The sequence below is a fragment of the Carcharhinus amblyrhynchos genome, chromosome 5, assembly GCF_965287045.1.
Source record: "Carcharhinus amblyrhynchos chromosome 5, sCarAmb.v2.hapA, whole genome shotgun sequence".
Lineage (NCBI taxonomy): Eukaryota > Metazoa > Chordata > Chondrichthyes > Carcharhiniformes > Carcharhinidae > Carcharhinus > Carcharhinus amblyrhynchos.
In genome coordinates this window covers 45,412,168-45,430,943 of record NC_137328.1, presented here as the reverse complement: position 1 = coordinate 45,430,943, position 18,776 = coordinate 45,412,168, and the positions used below count along the sequence as shown (strand labels likewise).

The following is an 18,776-nucleotide window of genomic DNA, read 5'->3' as shown; positions in this document are numbered from 1 at the left end:
CTTTAAAGGTGGCAACACAGGTGGAGAAGGTGGTGATAAAGGCAGATGGCATGCTTGCCTTTATAGTGCGGGGCATAGAGTATAAAAGTTGGCATATGATGTTGCAGCTATATAGAACGTTGGTTAGGCCACATTTGGAATACTGCAACCAGTTCTGGTCACCACACTACCAGAAGGACGTGGAGGTTTTGGAGAGAGTACAGAAAAGGTTTACCAGGATGTTGCCTGGTATGGAGGGTCTTAGCTATGAGGAGAGATTGGGTAGACTGGGGTTGTTCTCCCTGGAAAGAAGGAGGATGAGGGGCTACCTAATAGAGGTGTATAAAATTATGAAGGGCGTAGATAGGATGAACAGTGGGAAGCTTTTTCCCAGGTCGGAGGTGACGAACACAAGGGGTCACAGGCTCAAGGTGAGGAGGGCAAGGTTTAATACAGGTGTCAGAGGGACATATTTTACATAGAGGGTGGTGGGGGCCTGGAATGCACTGCCAAGCAAAGTGGTAGAGGCGGACTCACTGGGATCATTTAAGACTTATCTCGCCACGTGAACGGACTGGGAATGGAGGGATTCAAACGAATGGTCTTGTTGGAAGCATGAGTGGTGCAGGCTTAGACGGCCGAAGGGCCTGTTTCCTGTGCTGTATTGTTCTTTGTTCAAAAGCCACTAACTTTTGAAGCACTGCTCCTTCATCAGGTGAGTGGGATTTCAGTTCACAAACAGGGCATGTATAGACACAAACTCAATTTACAAAATAATGGTTGGATGCGGGTCTTTACAGGTAATCAAGTATAAACTTGGATCCAGCCTGGTGAGTGTACAAACATCTGTGGAAACAATCAAATATCAATTTAGTTCTAGCAGTTGGTACATAGGCTGTCTCCCCGTTGAGTGCAGGGAGGTATGTGGGGCCTGAGGCCTGTGGGAGAGTGGTTGGTCCGAGTAATCAGCTGCCAATGGTGGCTCGGCTACTGGCAGTTGGCAACAGGCGATGGATTACTGGTCGCTGTTTGGACTGCAGGGCCTTTGTGGTTGAAAGTGGTTGTAGTCTGTAGTTTGCAAATGGATCATTAGGCTGGTGTTACAGGACCTAGAGTGTGGACACGTTTGTCATAGTGCACCTTGTTGTTTAATCTGTGCTGAGGCAGTGTTTCATGCCCGTTGGGTACAAGTTCTGGCTGCAGCGTGGCCTTGGTGGTCGGGATCATGGTCCTGGTGCGTCTAAGGAGCTGTTGAGCTGACGAGGGCAGATCCTGTTGAGGAAGATTACATAGGCTTAGAAATGCAGCATAGAAATCAGTGTCATCCTGCGCACACGTTTTCCAGGGATGATTGTTGGAGTGTACAGCTCTCTGTGAGCCTATTAGACTGGAAATTGAGGGCTGTTTGTTACGTGATGAAAATCCCAAGTGGAAGCAAAGGTGCAGAATCCGGCAGAGTCAAGCTGGCGGGCATCACCGGAATGAGCTTTTACAGAATGCCAAGTGTAGCAAAGTACCTGGAGTTTCACAATTAAAAGGCTGCTGGCTGTACTTGGCAAACAGTCCAGTTCGAACCATCCTGAGTGCGAATCCACCAGTAGTGAGTGTGGCTTGCTGATCCATTCAAAAACGTCTGCTGCCATACACACTGATCCTGTACTCTCAATATCACCTTGCATACAGAGCCAATATAATGACCCTGTTCCTGACCTTGGTTATAATATCGTGTGTCTCAGTCACATGTCGACCTGGTCTACAGGGGGCTGCTCTCTTCACCAGCCTATTGAATCGGTGGGCTGTTCATTTTTGCTCCATTGCCGCATCCACCCACTCAGCAGCTGTGGTCTGCCCACTAATCTGCCATTTGTTATCGCTTCTGATGGTGATTCCACTTCTTTCAGCCACTTTGAGTGACGGTAGATATCTCGGCATGTTCTGTTTCTCCAAAATAATACAGAAAATGCTGGCAAAACTCAGCAGGTCTGGCAATATCCGTGGAGAGGAACGGGGATAGCATTTTGAGTCCAAAACTGGGAGCTGCTCAATCTGTGCTGCTCTGCAGAGGCCAGTGAACCCTTATGGTCACTGCAAACTTGCTGGTCAACTTAAAAAGTGCAGCCACTCTATCCTCAATCTGTTCTCAGCCTTGCCTTTTGGGTGCTTCAATATGTTAGCACTTTTCTCTTTTGTGTTTATCCTGTTCCGGCTTTAACGATTCCAAAGAGAACTTGGGAACGCAGTTTATAAAGAAGCCGCACAGCTCCATCTGAGAGAGCAGTTTGAAATGAAAGCAGAAATTCTAAATGGCAAAAACTACTGATTGCTCAGACCTGCATGCTGGTGTGGCAAAGTGGTCCCTGGCATTCTTGGATGCAGATCAAAATTTTAGTTGGTCGTTCAAGATTATTGGGAAAATGTTTGTAAAGTACGTATGATTAGTTTGGAAATAAGGGCAAATGTAAAACAAAATGACAGCCCCCCGTGCCCCAATTTTTCTTTCTTATGAAGAAATAGCCCTCTCTAACGACATTGTGGATCAACCCACAGCACCCAGACTGCAGCAATTCAGGAAGGTGGCTCACCGCTACCACCTCAAAGGCAACTAGAGATGGGCAATAAATACTGGCCAGCCAACGACGACATCTCCTCCTCCTCACCCCTTTCTTTCTCTCTCTCTCTCTCTCTCTCTCTCTCTCTCTCTCTCTCTCTCTCTCTCTCTCTCTCTCTCTCTCTCTCTCTCTTCCCCTCCCCTCCCCCATGTCCCACGCATGAATAGGAAAAAAATGTATAAATTAAATCCAAGTTACTTTTTAATAAGTTTTTCTCATGATTTCTTTTAAAACAGGTGAACAGTTAACATATTAACTTTAAAAGTCCTCCTCTTGTTTGAGGATTTTCCTCCGTGTGGCAATTTTGCTCTCATTAATATTGAAATTACAGTGCTGTAATGCTAGAATGATCAATCCACACTGGTTACCCAAGCCATTAATTTTCAGTTTTATGACTCCATCTTCTCTGCTACCTCAGCATGATTCGGTTGGTATAGCATTCTTGAGTTCCAAATGGATTAGAGCATGACAAATTGACAGGAATATCAACTTGAAGTTAATTTTTACATTAGATGTGTATGCAAGGGCAAGTTTTCATTTACATACTTAATTTCCCAGATGGAAAACCTGTAAATGTTTGTGAAATAATTTAAAACCGTGCTACAGCTCCAGTCTTGCACGTGAGGATTTTAGTTGGGTAGATGCTTCCCTGTTCAAGAGTTTGTTTCATGTTGAGGATGTTCAGACTGTGCTGAAATTTTCATGTATAAAATAATCTGTGGATCCTTCTAATAGAAGTATTCCATGTCGAAACTAAGGACACCAAAATCTATTGCTGTCTTGGTCAAAATCTGAATCAACTGAATGTGATTCATTCCTAATATGGTGTTTTTAAGCACTGAGGTACTGGTGGCAAATTGGGGCATTTAAAGTCCACTGCTAGGACCTGTTGTCCATGGAAGGAGCATTCAACGTGGTTCAATGGGCTGTTTTACAGTCCACAAAATCTGGCAATAAGTTAGCATATTGGAGGGAAATCTTGGCATTTAATTAGAGCATTTGTGTTGAAGTCAATTAATGGGAGCTGTTGATGGTGTGGCCCCTCTGAAGGCAACTGCAATTCTGTACTTTTGCTAAAGCAAGTTACAGTACTGTCAAAACTGAGGCAATGGGTTGAGCCTCTTGCACTTCTAAATTGGCATGTTTTTGACTGCAACATTAAAATTTGGGTAGAATAGGGACAAACTTATTTTCAGTTGCTAGCAAGTGGGAACAACATAGAAAAAAGACACTTGCACATTGGCACTGTTATTCCAAGTAACTTACTAAAGATAAGCTACAGTGGCTCATGCCACAGCAATGAGGGAGGGAGGGGGAAAGGATACCTTTTACTAAGTTGATGCAACCTATAGATTAGTTAAAATAATCAGATTCACCAAAGTATATCTTGACCTCATTACATAAAAGACCAGTTGCAGATTGAATGAATTTATTTGAATTGCTTGTCAATAGATTAAATTTACACTGTAGTAAAGAGGCCATTGCTATCTGGTTGGGGTAGGCTTGATGCCAGTGATCCCCTGTGGCATGACACAGTTTCAACATTCTCTTCTCTCCTTTGGGGATTTGGATACCATCCACAGATCTCAGTACGAAGCCATGCTTTATGCCATTAAATACTTTGGGGATATCAAACCCTTTGAAAAGAGATGTTGAAAACAATGGTCAGTTGTGAAAAGTGACTACAGCCTCTTCGTGGATTTGAACTGAATTGATTATTTCAATTGAAATAAAAGTCAATGCAAAATACTATAATGCCGTAGGAGTCACTTGAACGGAAACGGATTCTAAAAATATATCCTATTAAAATGGCATCTGCTGGGAAATTTTGAAATTAAAGAAGATTTCTTAATGTTTCTAACCTTGTTTTTTGCTTCCAATTGCTTTGAATATATAATGTTTTAGATATATAGTTTATTAACTCAAAGATCTAATTAAAAGATACTAGTTTAAAATATAAAAACCTGTGAAGAGAATCATTGAACTCCGTATGTTTTTCTTGGAGCAAAAGAGGACTAAACTTGAATTGTGTATCAGGTAGTTTGCTCATTGTGTTAATGTCTGCAATTAGAGCACCCTGAACATTTATGTACCAAATTAATGTTCAAGTTGAAAAGTGAAGGTTGGTTGGGACATTGTGACTTTTGATAATGTACTAATTCAGCTTGCTGTAGCCACCAAAGCTTGTAACGCAAGTGTGTAATCAGGAACACAGTTATTATTACAGGCTGTGATATTATCAGCACTGTGACTTGGACCTCAAAAGTTCACTTCTGGGGAATCTAAGCAATGCTTCTCATTTAAGATTTCACCAGCCGTTGTGAGCCTGTTTTGTTCTTCATTCCAAACCACCAACTTTATGAAAACTTCGACACTGCAAACAGATCTGTGCCCGAGTTACTTTAAAGCAATACATCAGGACTTGGCTACGAGCTAATTCATCGTGAATCATGACAATCTGGTGAGGGCATAGTTTTCCGTTTAAACCAATTTATAGATCAAGAAGGGCACTCCAGTAAACGAGAATTTTAGCCTTTTACCCTCCTTTTCTATAAGTATTCTGTGATCAGAAGGTTCTAATCTGGATTCTGAAATGGCACCAGCCGATAGTGTTGAATTCTAAGAGTTGCAAATGGTTGAGATTTGCTTTTGAAAGCTCCCTTCCTTCTGTTTTCATGTCCTTATCACCTTTAGACTTGACTATTCCAGTGCAATCCTGGTTGGTCTCCAACATTCTAACCTCCATAAGCTAGAGGTTATCCAAAGCTGCAGTCTCAATTCCCCAGCACTCCTGTGCTCATGTTTTTACGTGACCCTCAGTCAAGCAGTGTCTTGATTTTAAATATAATCATGAGCTTTTGAAGCACTGATTCTTCATCAGGTGAGTCCACCGGCTTTCAGAGTCTGGTTAGACTTTAACCTGATGTTATGAGACTTCTTACTGTGCCCACCCCAGTCCAATGCCAACATCTCAACATCTTGATTTTAAATCATTATATTTGATTTCTAAACCCTTCATTGAACCACCCTTTACAAGTTTGGTCATCTCCTTCAGCCCCACAGACTGCTTGGAATGTCTGTGCTCTAATTTTGAGCTGTTGTACGTCCTTGATTTTGATTTGCTCTGCTATTTGTGGCTGTGCCTTTGGTAACCAGGCCGCAAGCTCTGGAACTTCATCCTTATGTGTCTCGGTCTCGTAAGGTACTCCTTAAAACCTGTCACTTCAACCATGCTTTTGGTCCAATGCCTTATGGACGTTACAAAAATATAAATTTAAATTGGTTGAGCAGTAGAAGAGTGTGTCTAACTTTCACATAGCAAAAGTATGATATTTAATGTACATATTTAAGGGGATAAGAAAAGAAAGAGGAAACTGAATGAGAGAATGCTTCGTATTTGTTTTAAATGTGTTAATTCTATAGGTGGAGGCACTTGAAACTGGGAGGGAGATTTTGTTTTATAAAGTTGAAAATGCAGTGCATTTGCTGTGGAATTAAATAATGGAATAATGGCTGTGCATTTTCTTTGGCAAACCATCAATCTTCCCACATTTGTAATTTAATGTGGTCCCTGTTCCTGAGTACACAGAGGAAAAGCAGTAGCAAGCAAAAGGTAAGAGCATTCTTTGTTTGATTTCACGCTTCTGCGAATTGAACACTCCAGAAGTAATTTGGTCCCTGTGATTTTTTTTTTAATACCGTATTGAGTAAGTTGGTGTAGAATTACACTGACATAAACAGACCAGTAAGGGTCGAGAGTTAGAAAATCTCTAGCATTAATGACTGTCCTCTGATTAGACACAAGGTATACAATGTTATATTTTTTGGACTGTGCAATACCAGTGCTAGTACATACAGTACATTCTCAATCACAGCTTGCTGCAACCCAAAAATAAACCTACCAGCATTTTTTAAAAAAATGTATTCATTTGTGGGATATGGGTGTCACTGGTAATTATGTCCATCACTACTTGACCTTGGTGATGGTGGTGGGCTACTTCCTGGAGCTGCTGCAGCTTGTCACGAACAGTTCAGATCGGTTTGGCTAACAGTGGTTAGCACTGCTGCCTCACGATGTCAGGGACCCTGGTTCAATTCTGACCTCGGGTCACTGTCTATGTGGAATTTGCACATGCTCCCCATGTATGCATGTGTTTCTTCTGGGTGGACCAGTTTCCTCCCGCAGTCCAAAGATATGCAGGCTGCGTCGACAGTAAATTTTACCCTTCTGTCATGGGAATTAGCAGGGTAAATATGAAGGGTTATGGGAATAGGGCTTGTGTGGAATTGTGATCAGTGCAGACTGGATGGGTTGAATGGTGACCTCCTGCACTGTAGATTCTGCGATATGCGTGGTTTGAGAGGTCATTTCAGAGGGCAATAAAGAATCAAAATCACTTTTGTTGTGCACTACAATCGCATGCAAGCCAAGCTAGGTGAGGACAGCAGATTTCCTTTCCTAAAGGCATCAGTTATGTTTTCAATGATAGCCTAGTAGTTGCATGATTACCATTACTGAAATTAGCTAGCCCTGCTGCCAGAATGGGATTTGAACTTGGGTCCAGGCCTCTAGATTACTAGACCAGTAACATAGCCACTATGCTGCCTATCCAATTTGAGGCTGGCAACTGGGTCAACGCATGCTTTTGGATAGTATAAAAGCAGCTTGAGTAAGTAAGATCAAAGAGATTTAGGTGAGTATGTATCAAATAATAATGAGTCAAGTTCCCTGAATAAGCGGCTATCAGTGGTAGAATTTTCTTTTTTTTTCAAAAATGTTCTCCCATTGCTTTTACCTTTTTGTAATTCCCCCTGCACTGTGCATAAGTTTCTCCGTAGGTTTAAAAGAAACCTGAAGGCCTGCACGCCCATTTTTCCATGTCTGTTATAAGTAGCCCAGATTGATTTAATTGATTCAATTTTCCTACAGTATGTAGGAATTGAGTGTAAATTGGGGTTTGGATTTCTCGAACCATGTAATCGTGCAGAACCATAGCAGATGAAATGTAGTTTCTTTCTAATGTAAAAAATGCAATTGTTAATTCCCAAGTTCAATATCGAACAAAGGGCACATGAAAGAAGAAGCTGAATAATGGAAAATGTTTTGCATTGATTTTAAAATGAAAAATTAAATTTTGAATAACTTGTCAAAACTCAGAATCACAGTCCTACCCTTTAAATCTTTAAAAACTGTGGAGAGTCCATAAAAAATGCTTACTATTTCACTTTGTTAACCCAAACCTCAGAGTTTCTATTATAGATTAGTGCTGTGTGGCTGATTTCACAACCAAAGTAAGGTGCGGAGCATTTTAGTTTGACAGCTATAAGTGCTTAGAAGCTCTTTGCAAAGGAATTACAATGCTCATTATTATAAGGGATTGTTTACCTGAATTAGATGTATAAGGCTTTTATATGGTTTTGGAATGTTAAAGCAATGTTACTGTAAATGTTTTTGTTTTTTCTATATGGTGAAGTTGGCAAAAGACACCTTGAACTTTGTTTTCTCCTTCATTTATCTCACTTTCCTTTCAGTCCAGAGGTGTGCTCATGGTGGAAACTGAGAGATTAGGCATGGTAGGCCTTAAGGGTTAAAACGTGGCGCGTTGGGACGTGTTGGTATGAATTTGCACTAAATTGGTATAGGGGCTATAAAGTGCCACTGGGGACACATGGGCATAGGAGGGGAATGAGAGTCCATGGGGATGGGTGGGACATGTGAAGTAGAACAGGAGTATGCCATCTGGCCCCATAGCCCTGGCCTAACATTCAACTCTATCATGGCCCAATTTCTGCCTCTGTATTCTTACTGTTTTCTGTCCACTTACTAATCCTCCACGCTAGTGTATTACCTCCAATCCCATGTGCTATAATTTTGTTCACTAGCCTCCTGTGTCTGAGATCTTACTGCTGTTTTTGGATTTTCAGAAAACTGCTACATCCACTGATTTCCATTGTCTGCACTGCTAGTTACATCCTCTGAACATTTAAGATTTGTTGAACATTATTTCCTTTTTAGAAATCCGTATTGATACCCAATCCTACGATTATTTTCTAAGCGTCCTCTTATCACATTCCTGATATATAATAGATTCTAGCATTTTCTCTACAATTGATGTCAGGCTGATAGGTCTGTAATCACCTATTTCTTCTCTCTCCCTATTTTCTAGCAGTTAGTACTGCTGCCTCTCAGTGCCAGGGAACCAGGTTCAATTCCCAGATTGGGTCACTGAGTGTGAGGAGTATGCATGTTCTCTCCATGTCTGCATGGGTTTCCTCCGGATGCTCTGGTTTCCTTCCACAATCTGGAAGAGTGCTGGTTAGGTGCATTGGTTATGCTAAATTCTTCTTCAGTGCATCTGAACAGACGCCGGAGTGTGGCGACTAGGAGATTTTCACAGTAACTTCATTGGTGCTAATGTGAGCCTAATTGTGGCACAAATAAATAAAATTAAACCTCTTAAATAGTATGGTTACATTTGCTATCTTCTAATCTGCAGGAACTTCCAGAATCTATCAAGTTCTAGAAGATGACCACCAACACATTGCTATCTCTCTACACTCAAGGTTGTAGATCATCACATCTGGGACATTTATCAAATTTCAGTACTACCTTTATTACTAATATAATTTCTTTCAGTTCCTCATTCTCACTAGTCCCTTGGTTCTCTAGTGGCTTTAGGGGTGTTGTGTATCCTGTTGTGCTATTTCGGTGCATTGTTCCGAACAGGTGTAGGAGCATGGTGACTAGGGGATTGCAGTGTTAATGTAAGCCTTACTTGTGACTAATAAATGAACTTTAAACTTTTATCTTCCTGTGTGAAGACAGCAACAAAAGGATTTTTTTCTTTCTCTATTTCCTTATTCCCCATCATTAAATATGCCTGTATTGGGCCCACATTTGCCTTGCTAATCTTTTCACTTTTTTACTTATAGAAAATTTTACAATCTTTTGCTACTTGCCAGGCTCATTTCATATTCCATTTTCTCTCTTTGTTTCTTGATCCTCCTTTTGCTGAGTTCTAAAATGCTTCCAATCCTACAGCTTGCTACTTTTTAAAGCAACCTTAAGCCTCTTCCTTTGATCTAAAATAATTCTTGTTGGCCATGGCTGAATCACCTTTCTTGCTTCTTGCGTTATCCTCTCTTTAATTTCTTTCATCTTCCCTCACTAGATTTGTCACCCACGCTATTTAGTTTAAAAGCCCTATTCCCCCAGCTATATGACTAACCAGAACACTGTTCAGGTGAAGGCAACTTACAATTTCCCTATTACTGCTGCCACTGTTCCATGAATTGAAACCCATTTCTCCCAGACCAATCAGTGAGCCATGCATTTAACACCTAATTTAGTTTACCCTACTCCCATTTGGTTGTGGCTTGGCTAATAAGAAATTACTTCCTTCTTGAAGCTCTGCTTTTTTAATTTGATCCCTACCTGCTCATATTCTCTAAGCAAACCACTTTTTCATAGTTCTGCCTAGATCATTGGTACCTTCATGGACCACGACATCTGGATCCTCTGCAAGTTTCTCTTCAGCCCTGAGCAGATGTCTTGAACCCGAATACCTCGCAGGAAACACAGCCTTCTGATCTATTGTTCTTGGCTGCGGAGAACAATGTCCCATTTTCCTGATTGTACTGTCCCTTGCTACACTACATTCCCATTAACTACCCTGGTTGAATGGCTTCCTGTGCCATAATGAGTTTGCTAATCCACCCTGCAGCCGCCAGTTTCGTCTTTGCAGGTTGCTTGAATGTATTGGACCATTACATAGATTGAGGCTTCTTGATTCCCATATCTGCCTCGCTTGCTGCCATATCCTCCTGACCCTGACCATGGGCCAAATCAAATGACTCTATCCAAAAGGGTGTAACTGTCTCCTGGAACCAAATGCCCAGAGGTAACCTTTCCTCACCGCATGTGTTGCGGTGTCTGCAGCTCAGCCTCCAGCTCAGTGACTCTGAGCTGAGTTTCCACCAGTTGTAGACACTTATTGCAGACATTGTGTGGGATATCACTAATGTGTACAAGCTCCCACATCTGCAGCTGCCACATATCACCCACCTTGTAAAAATTCTAATTAAAGTCTCTAGTCTTGCCTGCGCTTATTCTTCATTAAATATTCCACTCCTCCCCGTTGATATTCTGTAGCTGAAGTAAATCAGGATGTGGAGATGTTAGTGTTTGACTGGGATAGGCACAGTAAGAAGTCTCTCAATATCAGGTTAAAGTCCAACGGGTTTATTTAGAAACACGAGTTTTTGGAGTGCTGCTCCTTCTAACCTGGTGTTGAGATATCTGAAGTAAATTGGAAATGCTCACTGCCAATCTAATATCAGTAATCCTTGACACTAAGAAAACCTTACAATTACCTGAGTTCTGAAAGGCAGTATAATAAACATGACTTAGTTCTATTTCCATTTAAGTTCATTTATTAGTGTCACAAGTTGGCTTACATTAACATTGCAATGAAGTGACTGTGAAAATCCCCTAGTCGCCACACTCTGGCGCCTGTTCGAGTACACTAAGGGAAAATTTAGCATGGCCAGTGTATCTTGCCATGTCTTTTATACTGTGGGAGGAAACCCACGCAGACACGGAGAACATGCAAACTCCATGCAGACAATGACGCAAACTGGGAATAGAACCCAGGCCCCTGGCACTGTGAGGAAGTAGTGCTAACCCCTGTGCTGCTCAAAATGAGGGAGTTCTTGATAATATTTCTGTTTGGTCTCAAATCAGAGACCTTTTGTGTGTTAGGTGAACTTGATGACCACTACGCTGCAGAAACAACTGACCTGTCAAGTCTCCTCTACCTGTCCAATGTACTTAAGAATAGGCAATAAATGCTGCCCTGACAGCGACGTCCATGTTCACGAATGAATTTTAGAAAATCAGTATGATCATGACTGATCTCGGGCTTCAATTCTCTCTCCCTGCCTCGCTTCCTGTATCCTTTAATCCCCTGAGAGACTAAATGTCTGTCCATCCCATCACTGAATGAATTCAGCAATCAAGCATTCACAGCCCTCTGGGGTAGAAAAATGTCAAAGATCGACAACTTTTGAGTGAAGTAATTTCTCCTCCTTGCAATCCTAAATAGTTGGCCTCGTTCCCTGAGACTTTGCCTAATCAGCGGAAACAACCTTTCAGCATCCAGCTTATCAAACCTCTTCAGAATTTTGTAGGTTTCAATGAGATTGTTGATTTTTCACAGGCAACCTCCTCATCCCAAGGACCAATTTAGTGAACCTTGCTTTACTGCCTCCAATGCAAGTGTAAATGCTCACCAACTACCTGTTTTCCAGTGATATTACATTTTGATTTTCCTTTAGTATGGTGTTAGTTAGCTCTGGGGCCACAGATTCAATTGGCTAGCTCTTTTAGGTAAACGTGAAAGACTGCGGATGCTGGAATCTGAAACAAAAACAGAAAATGCTGGAAAATCTCAGCAAGTCTGATAGCATCTGTGGAGAGAGAATAGAGCCAACATTTTGAGTCTAGATGACCCTTCGTCAGAGCTGCTCTATTCTGTTTCCACAGACGCTGTCAGACTTGCTGAGATTTTCCAGCATTTTTCTGGTTTTCTTTTTAAGAAAGTCCACCAGCACCTCTACTTTATCAGAAGATTAAAGAAATTTGGCATGACAGCTATGACTCTCGCTATGTTACAGATGCACCACAGAAAGCATTCTTTCTGGTTGTATCACAGCTTGGTATGGCTCCTGCTCTGCCCAAGACCGAAAGGAGCTACAGAGGGTTGTGAAGGTAGCCCAATCCATCACGCAAACCAGTCTCCCATGCATTGACACTCTCTACACTTCCTGCTGCCTCAACAAAGCAGCCGGCTTAATTAAGGACCCCATGCACCCTGGACATTCTCTCTTCCGCCTTCTTCCTTTGGGAAAAAGATACAAAAGTCGGAGTCATGTACCAACTGAGTTAAAAACAGCTTCTCCCCTGCTGTGGTCAGACTTTTGAATGGACTTACCTTGCATTAACTGATCTTTCTCTACACCATAGCTATGACTGTAATACTACATTCTGCACTCTGTTGTTCCCTTCTCTATAAATGGTATATTTTGTCAGTATAGCGCGTAAGAAACAACACTTTTCACTGTATGTTAATACATGTGACAACAATAAATCAAATTAAATCAAATTCTTGTAGCTCTTTGTAAAGTTCCTGTCTCCAGGTTGACCTGCCCTCTTTTTTGAGGGGCAGAAATTTGCATGGAGGGCATGAGGGCCCCTGTGGAATGAAGATGGGTGTAGCTTGGCATGGGGTATTTGTGGGGGTATGAGGTGGCATGGTTGGGGGATGGGGAGTGGGTGGGTGAGGGGCTGGAGTAATGCTTTATATTTTAATCCTTGTTTTTAAAATGTGGACACAGTATTGGAGCCTTCTGCCCAGCCCAACTCTGCATCTTTTCCTGGTTTTCCCACTGGACTTCTAATCCAGCCCATTCCCGAACCAAAATTCGAATGCCTAGGCAGTCTTCTTTAAACAAAAACAGTCTGGCATGTGGAGCCAGGAATTCCCCCATCTCTGTGCACCCAACCAGGCAGAATAAATCTAGGCCATTGGTTTTCTGTGGAGAGGCACTGGGCAGAAACAAAAACCCTTCCCTAGAAGCAGGGCGAGAAAATCTTTGGTTTGGAAATATTATCCATGGCTGTAGAACAAGCTCTTTCTCCTCCTCTGCAAAGTAAAGTTGGTTGTGAGTAGGAAAGATGGAGTGCGGAGAGGTGACTGCAGTGGAAATGTGCTTTATTAGGAAGAAGTAACTTTATCGTTTACAGATTTGCAGAATAGTAGTATATTTGCTAAATAGAAAGCTGGAGCTTTCATTGTGGAGAAGTCTTTGCAACCTCTTGAATGTAGTTGTTGTATAATAAACTCTGACACTAGTATGTGCACAAAGGGGTAGAAATCTTGGAGAGGCTTGAATTCATCCTGAAATTGGGCCTTCCTTTTATTTGCATCTTCTGGACAAGCTCCTGGCACCTGTCGGGCCTCCTTTGGCCAGCTGATCCCACAACAAATTGGATTTGGGATCAGGGAAAATGGTTCTATTGGAAACAGGAAGGTGCTTGGCAGTTGATTGCTAATATGTGGATTTGGAGGAGGAGTACTCCTGACCACACTGAGGTTTTTTTTCGCTCAACATGTCTTTAGTTGGCACAATGTTAAAGAAACATGTTGCACACCTTCACTGAATAGATTTTATCTCCCCAGTACTCAAACTTATAGAATTCTAACAAGATTAAAGGGTAGATTCAGGAAGAATGTTCCCTATGGTGGGTGACCCCTTAACTCAGGGTCATATTTTGAGGATAAGGAATAAACCTTTTAGGAATGAGATGAGAAATATTTTCACACCAAATGGTGAATTTGTGGAATTCACTACCACAATAGGTAGTTGAGGACAAAACATTGTCCGCTTTCAAGAAAGAATTAGATGTACTTCTTGGGCTAAAGGAATTAAGGGATATGGGGGAAGGTGAAATCAGGGTATTGAATTTGATAATGAACGTGAATGGCAGAACAGGCACAGAGGGCCAAATGTTCCACTTCTGCTTCTAGTTTTTATGTAACTAGTGCTCATGTGCCATAAAACACAAACCTTCGTGCAAGATTAGGATGGGTTAAATTTTTATGTTGATTCTTTTTAATTGAATTCTGTTATGTTCCATTGATTTGAAGGTTGAAGCATGAATTGTTGCATGACTGTTCTCATAGTTTCATTTGTAATTTGCAGGCCAAAAAATGTGAAGCTTAGAAATAAGCCTGTCTGAACAGTTGCCAAATGCTTCAAGTACTCCTGTGAAGCACATAGTTACACTTTATAGCATTAATTAAACTCTCAATCCCACTTCCGTTTATGATCACAGTTTGCAGTGTAACCTATGGGTTAGTAACTGAGGACTAAAATTACTTCCTTGCAGGTGAGGTGGTATTGACTTTTAATTCACTGCCTGGTTTCTTGGCCTAATAATAGACTGTCATATGTCCAGTTTGAAAAGGGGGAAAGACAGCATGCATTTGGTGTTTCAAAAGATGTGCCGCATTGTTGCACATAATTAGTAAAACCAGGAGAAATGCTTTTATACAGACGTCTTTTGGCCGTGACCTGCAAGTGAGTCATGGGATATTGAAAACTGGATTGCCAAAGATCACCTGATCTCTTTTCCATATTCTCTCTGGGCAAGTACTGACTGCAGTACAATGTATGACCACGAGGCAAGAATGAACAAGTCAATGTACCTTGCCCGCGCCCTTGGTGCCAAGCATCCTTCCGTTTTCGGTTAAGCCAATTGTAGACACAGATCAATTTCTTAGGGGAAAGAGGGCCAGAGACATCAAAAAAGTCGACAAAGTTACTGGCCTGGACCTTGCATCTGAATCTGCCAGAGAGAACGCTGGCTATTCTTTCGAGTTCACGATGGAACAGAGCAGTACGAATATTAGTTATGAACAGAGTGCCAGGGTGAAGAGCGTGCAGAGAAAAGAATGGAAATCAGGAACAAAGCAGAATCAGGTGATTTTTTTGAACTTTTGTCAGTTGTGCCAATGCAAATAAGGCTGCCCTGCCCATGCGGGGAAAGTATGGAAAACAAATAGATGCTTTCCAACAGTCGTTGAAAGTTTGACACGTAATAGTTAAAAAGCCTCAACTGCTACTTGTTCCCACAGCTACGACACATTGAAGAAAACTGTTAATAAGGGAACCATCAATAAACTGACTTATTTAGTCATACCTAGCTGTGCTGATCAACAGTTTTTGTCATTACTTTCCAGAGAAGTTTGACGTTTTGAAAAAGTGGGTAAAAATCTCTTTTGAGACCCCAAGATTCTGTTATCGACTTAAGGGTGGCATGGTGGCAGCGCCAGCAACTACAGTTCAATTCCGGCCTCGGGTCACTGCCTCTGAAGTTTGCGCATTCTCTCAGTATTTGCATGGGTTTTCTCCGAGTGCTCCAGTTTCCTCCCACGGTCCAAAGATACGCAGGTCATGATTGGCCATGCTAAATTGCCTCTTAGTGTTAGGGGGATTAAGCGGGTAAATATGTGGGATTATGGAGATGGGACCTGGGTGGGATTGTTGTCAGTGTAGGGTCGATGTGCCAAATGGCCACCTCCTGCAATGTAGAGTCTATGATACTAACTGCCTCTAAATTGCAGAAACTAAGCTACTGCGCGTTTGTGTGCCCTGGCAATTTCCTGGGTTAAATCTTGAAAAGTCACACTTGTAACAAAGTGTATATTCAATCATCATATGTGATATTACTAATATTGAATACACTATTCAATATCATTAAATTTAAAAATTCATACCACAATTTTGTAATTCATTTTCTAGTGTGAACTAATGTACTGTTATGATTTTGTGATGACTGAGAAAGAAGTTTTGAACTTATCATCCATCTGAGTGCTGTTGGAATTGTTCTGTATACAGTCAATCATGAAAAGCTGGCTCACTAGAAAGCAGACCAGGAACGGAGAGTGAAAGGTGGCCTGAAGGACTCAATGAGCTGTGTGATTGTATTTACCCACTGGTCAGGGTGTGTCAAATGTCTGTTCCTAAACGAGAGTCGTCATTAGAAATCATAGAAACTCTACAGTACAGAAAGAGGCCATTTGGCCCACTGAGTCTGCACCAACCACAATCCCACCCAGGCTCGACCCCCATATCCCTACATATTTTACTTATTGATCCCTCTAACCTATGCATCTCAGGACACATTAACCTGTGCATCTCAGGGGCAATTTTAGCACAGCCAATCAACCTAACCCGCACATGTTTGGACTGTGGGAGGAAATCGGAGCACCCTGAGCAAACCCATGCAGATACGAGGAGAATGTGCAAACTCCTCACAGACATGACCCAAGCCAGGAATTGAACCCAGGTCCTTGGAGCTGTGAAACAGCAGTGCTAACCACTGTGCTACTGTGCCGCCGTGTAAGTGGAGACATGGGATCTTGGATAAAGTTTGAATTGAAGAGCTCTGCATTCGTATAGCAAGCTTTTCTCATGAAATATTGTTCCTATTTAGAATTTCTTTTAGAATTATGCAACCCTACAGTGCAGAAAGAGGCCATTTGGCCCATGTCTGCACTGAATCTGGAATAACATCCCACCCAGGCGCTCCCCTCTACCATGTCCTTGTAACCCCTTGCATTTACCATGGCCAATCCACCTAATATACATATTTTTGGACTCTAAGGGACAATTTAGCATGGCCAATCCACTAATCTGAACATATTCAGACTGTGGGAGGAAACTAGAACACCTGAAGGAAACCCACACAAACGTGGGTAGAATGTGCTAACTCCACAATGACGCAAGGCCAGAACTGAATTTGTTCCTAATCTTAACTCCAGGTGGCTTTTGAGACATGATTACATTTGCATTGTGTTTTCAGCCGACTAACTGGAATGTCTGAATTCACTTATTATGTTTTGTGGTGATGTTAAGAAGTCTGAGGCAAAAATTCCACTGAGAAATGCAACTAATTCAAGGCTTTTGAGGCCAATTAAAAGCTTAATTAGAAAGTACAATTTGATGCTGAAGAATGTTAAGCACAGCAAAACTATTCAAGTTTGACAGCACATTTCAGTTACTGGCAGATGCTTTTGAATTACCGTCATTCAACGAATTAAAATAGGTATTTGAAGTGAGCATTTATTGAATTTGGGCAGCAACTAGTTTCTAGAATTTGAAACTGAAGGGAAACAAATGCAATGTTTGTGTGAAAAATGCAAAGTAGATACTATAATTTATGGCTTTAAGATTTTTGTATTTTCAAATAAGTTTAACATTTATGAAATTGACAGTTACAAATCATGCCAGTGTCTAATAATAAAATTGGTATTTGGAAATAAGCTAAAGCTTATCAGGATCTCACGGCTACATGAGTCACAGGGCCACACAGATCATGTGTCTTCCAGTCCATACCGTGCAAACTGAGACAACTATAGGCACTAAAACTGGTCTCAATGACCCAGGTTAACAGGATAGGACACTGGCTGAAAGTTTGTAAGCTTGGCAGCATTGGATAAAGATTTGAATTCTCATGTCAGAACTCAGCAGAAAAGGTGAGTGATGCTTGATACAGAAATCTTTTTAATGTTGTTCTGAGACTTGGCAAACACAGGTCTGGGCATGTGCACACATTCATAGACACAGACTTGATGCACAACACTGTCATTTTGCTTCAGTTCAATGTCTGCATATCTATGTGACAGTGTGTTGACTGGATTTACAGTTTCCAAGACAGACTTTCTTCTCTCTTCAGTCTGTGTTGCAGATTCTTGGGAAGTTCATTGTAGTTCCTAGCTCAGCAGTGGGTATTGCAAACTACAGGTCAATCCATGCACAGTAGGCCCTCCGACAGTGAAGAAATTGAACTGTGGGATAACACCAGGCCAAGCTCGTGGACCAGATCCTATTACAGTTTTGACTCATTTAAGTTTGCAGAATTGACTCAAAAACAAGAACACATTAGCATCTAATAAGGCAATATTATTGGAGCAGCAATGATTCGATCAAAAGTTTTTTTTGCTTTTAAATCACCTGAAACTTTAAAAAAATTTATTCATTATTGTCACAAGCAGGCTCACATTAACACTGCAGTGAAGTTACTGTGAAAATCCTCTCATTGTCACACTCTGGCACCTGTTGGGGTACACCTGAGGGAGAATTTAGCACCTAATGCACCTAACGAGTGCGTCTTTCGGACTGTGGGAGGAAACCGGAGCACCCGATGGAAACCAACGTAAACGGAGAGAATGTGCAAACTCCACACAAACACATAGTGATCCAAGCTGGGAATCGAATCTGGTTGCCGGGCGCTGTGAGGCAGCAGTGCTAACCGCAGTGCCCCAGAAAGCAATGTGGTTTTAGAAACACAATAATGTTAATATGCAGTTCCTTAATTCCATTAAAATAAAAGTGCTCCAAAGGCTGGAGTTGACCAGAGTTGACAGCGAGTTGTCTTTACCTTGTCTACTCTGCACCTTTTCCAATTATACTCTTCGAACGTTTCTAACCCGACTTGCCGCAAAGAAAATTACTAGCGCAGCAACAAATTGTTTTTTGTTTTTAGCTACAAAGCAACTGTGACTATTATCCAGAAGTACTTCATTGGTGGCCTGAGGTTGTAAAAGGCTCTACATAAAAAAT

General features: G+C 41.5%; 1 protein-coding gene across 2 annotated transcripts in view; it reads left to right on the top strand.

The window, feature by feature from the left end:
• Positions 1–18,776, top strand: part of kank1a (KN motif and ankyrin repeat domains 1a) — a 252,018-nt gene that overhangs the window by 63,232 nt on the left and 170,010 nt on the right. The gene's annotated exons all lie outside the window — the stretch shown is intronic.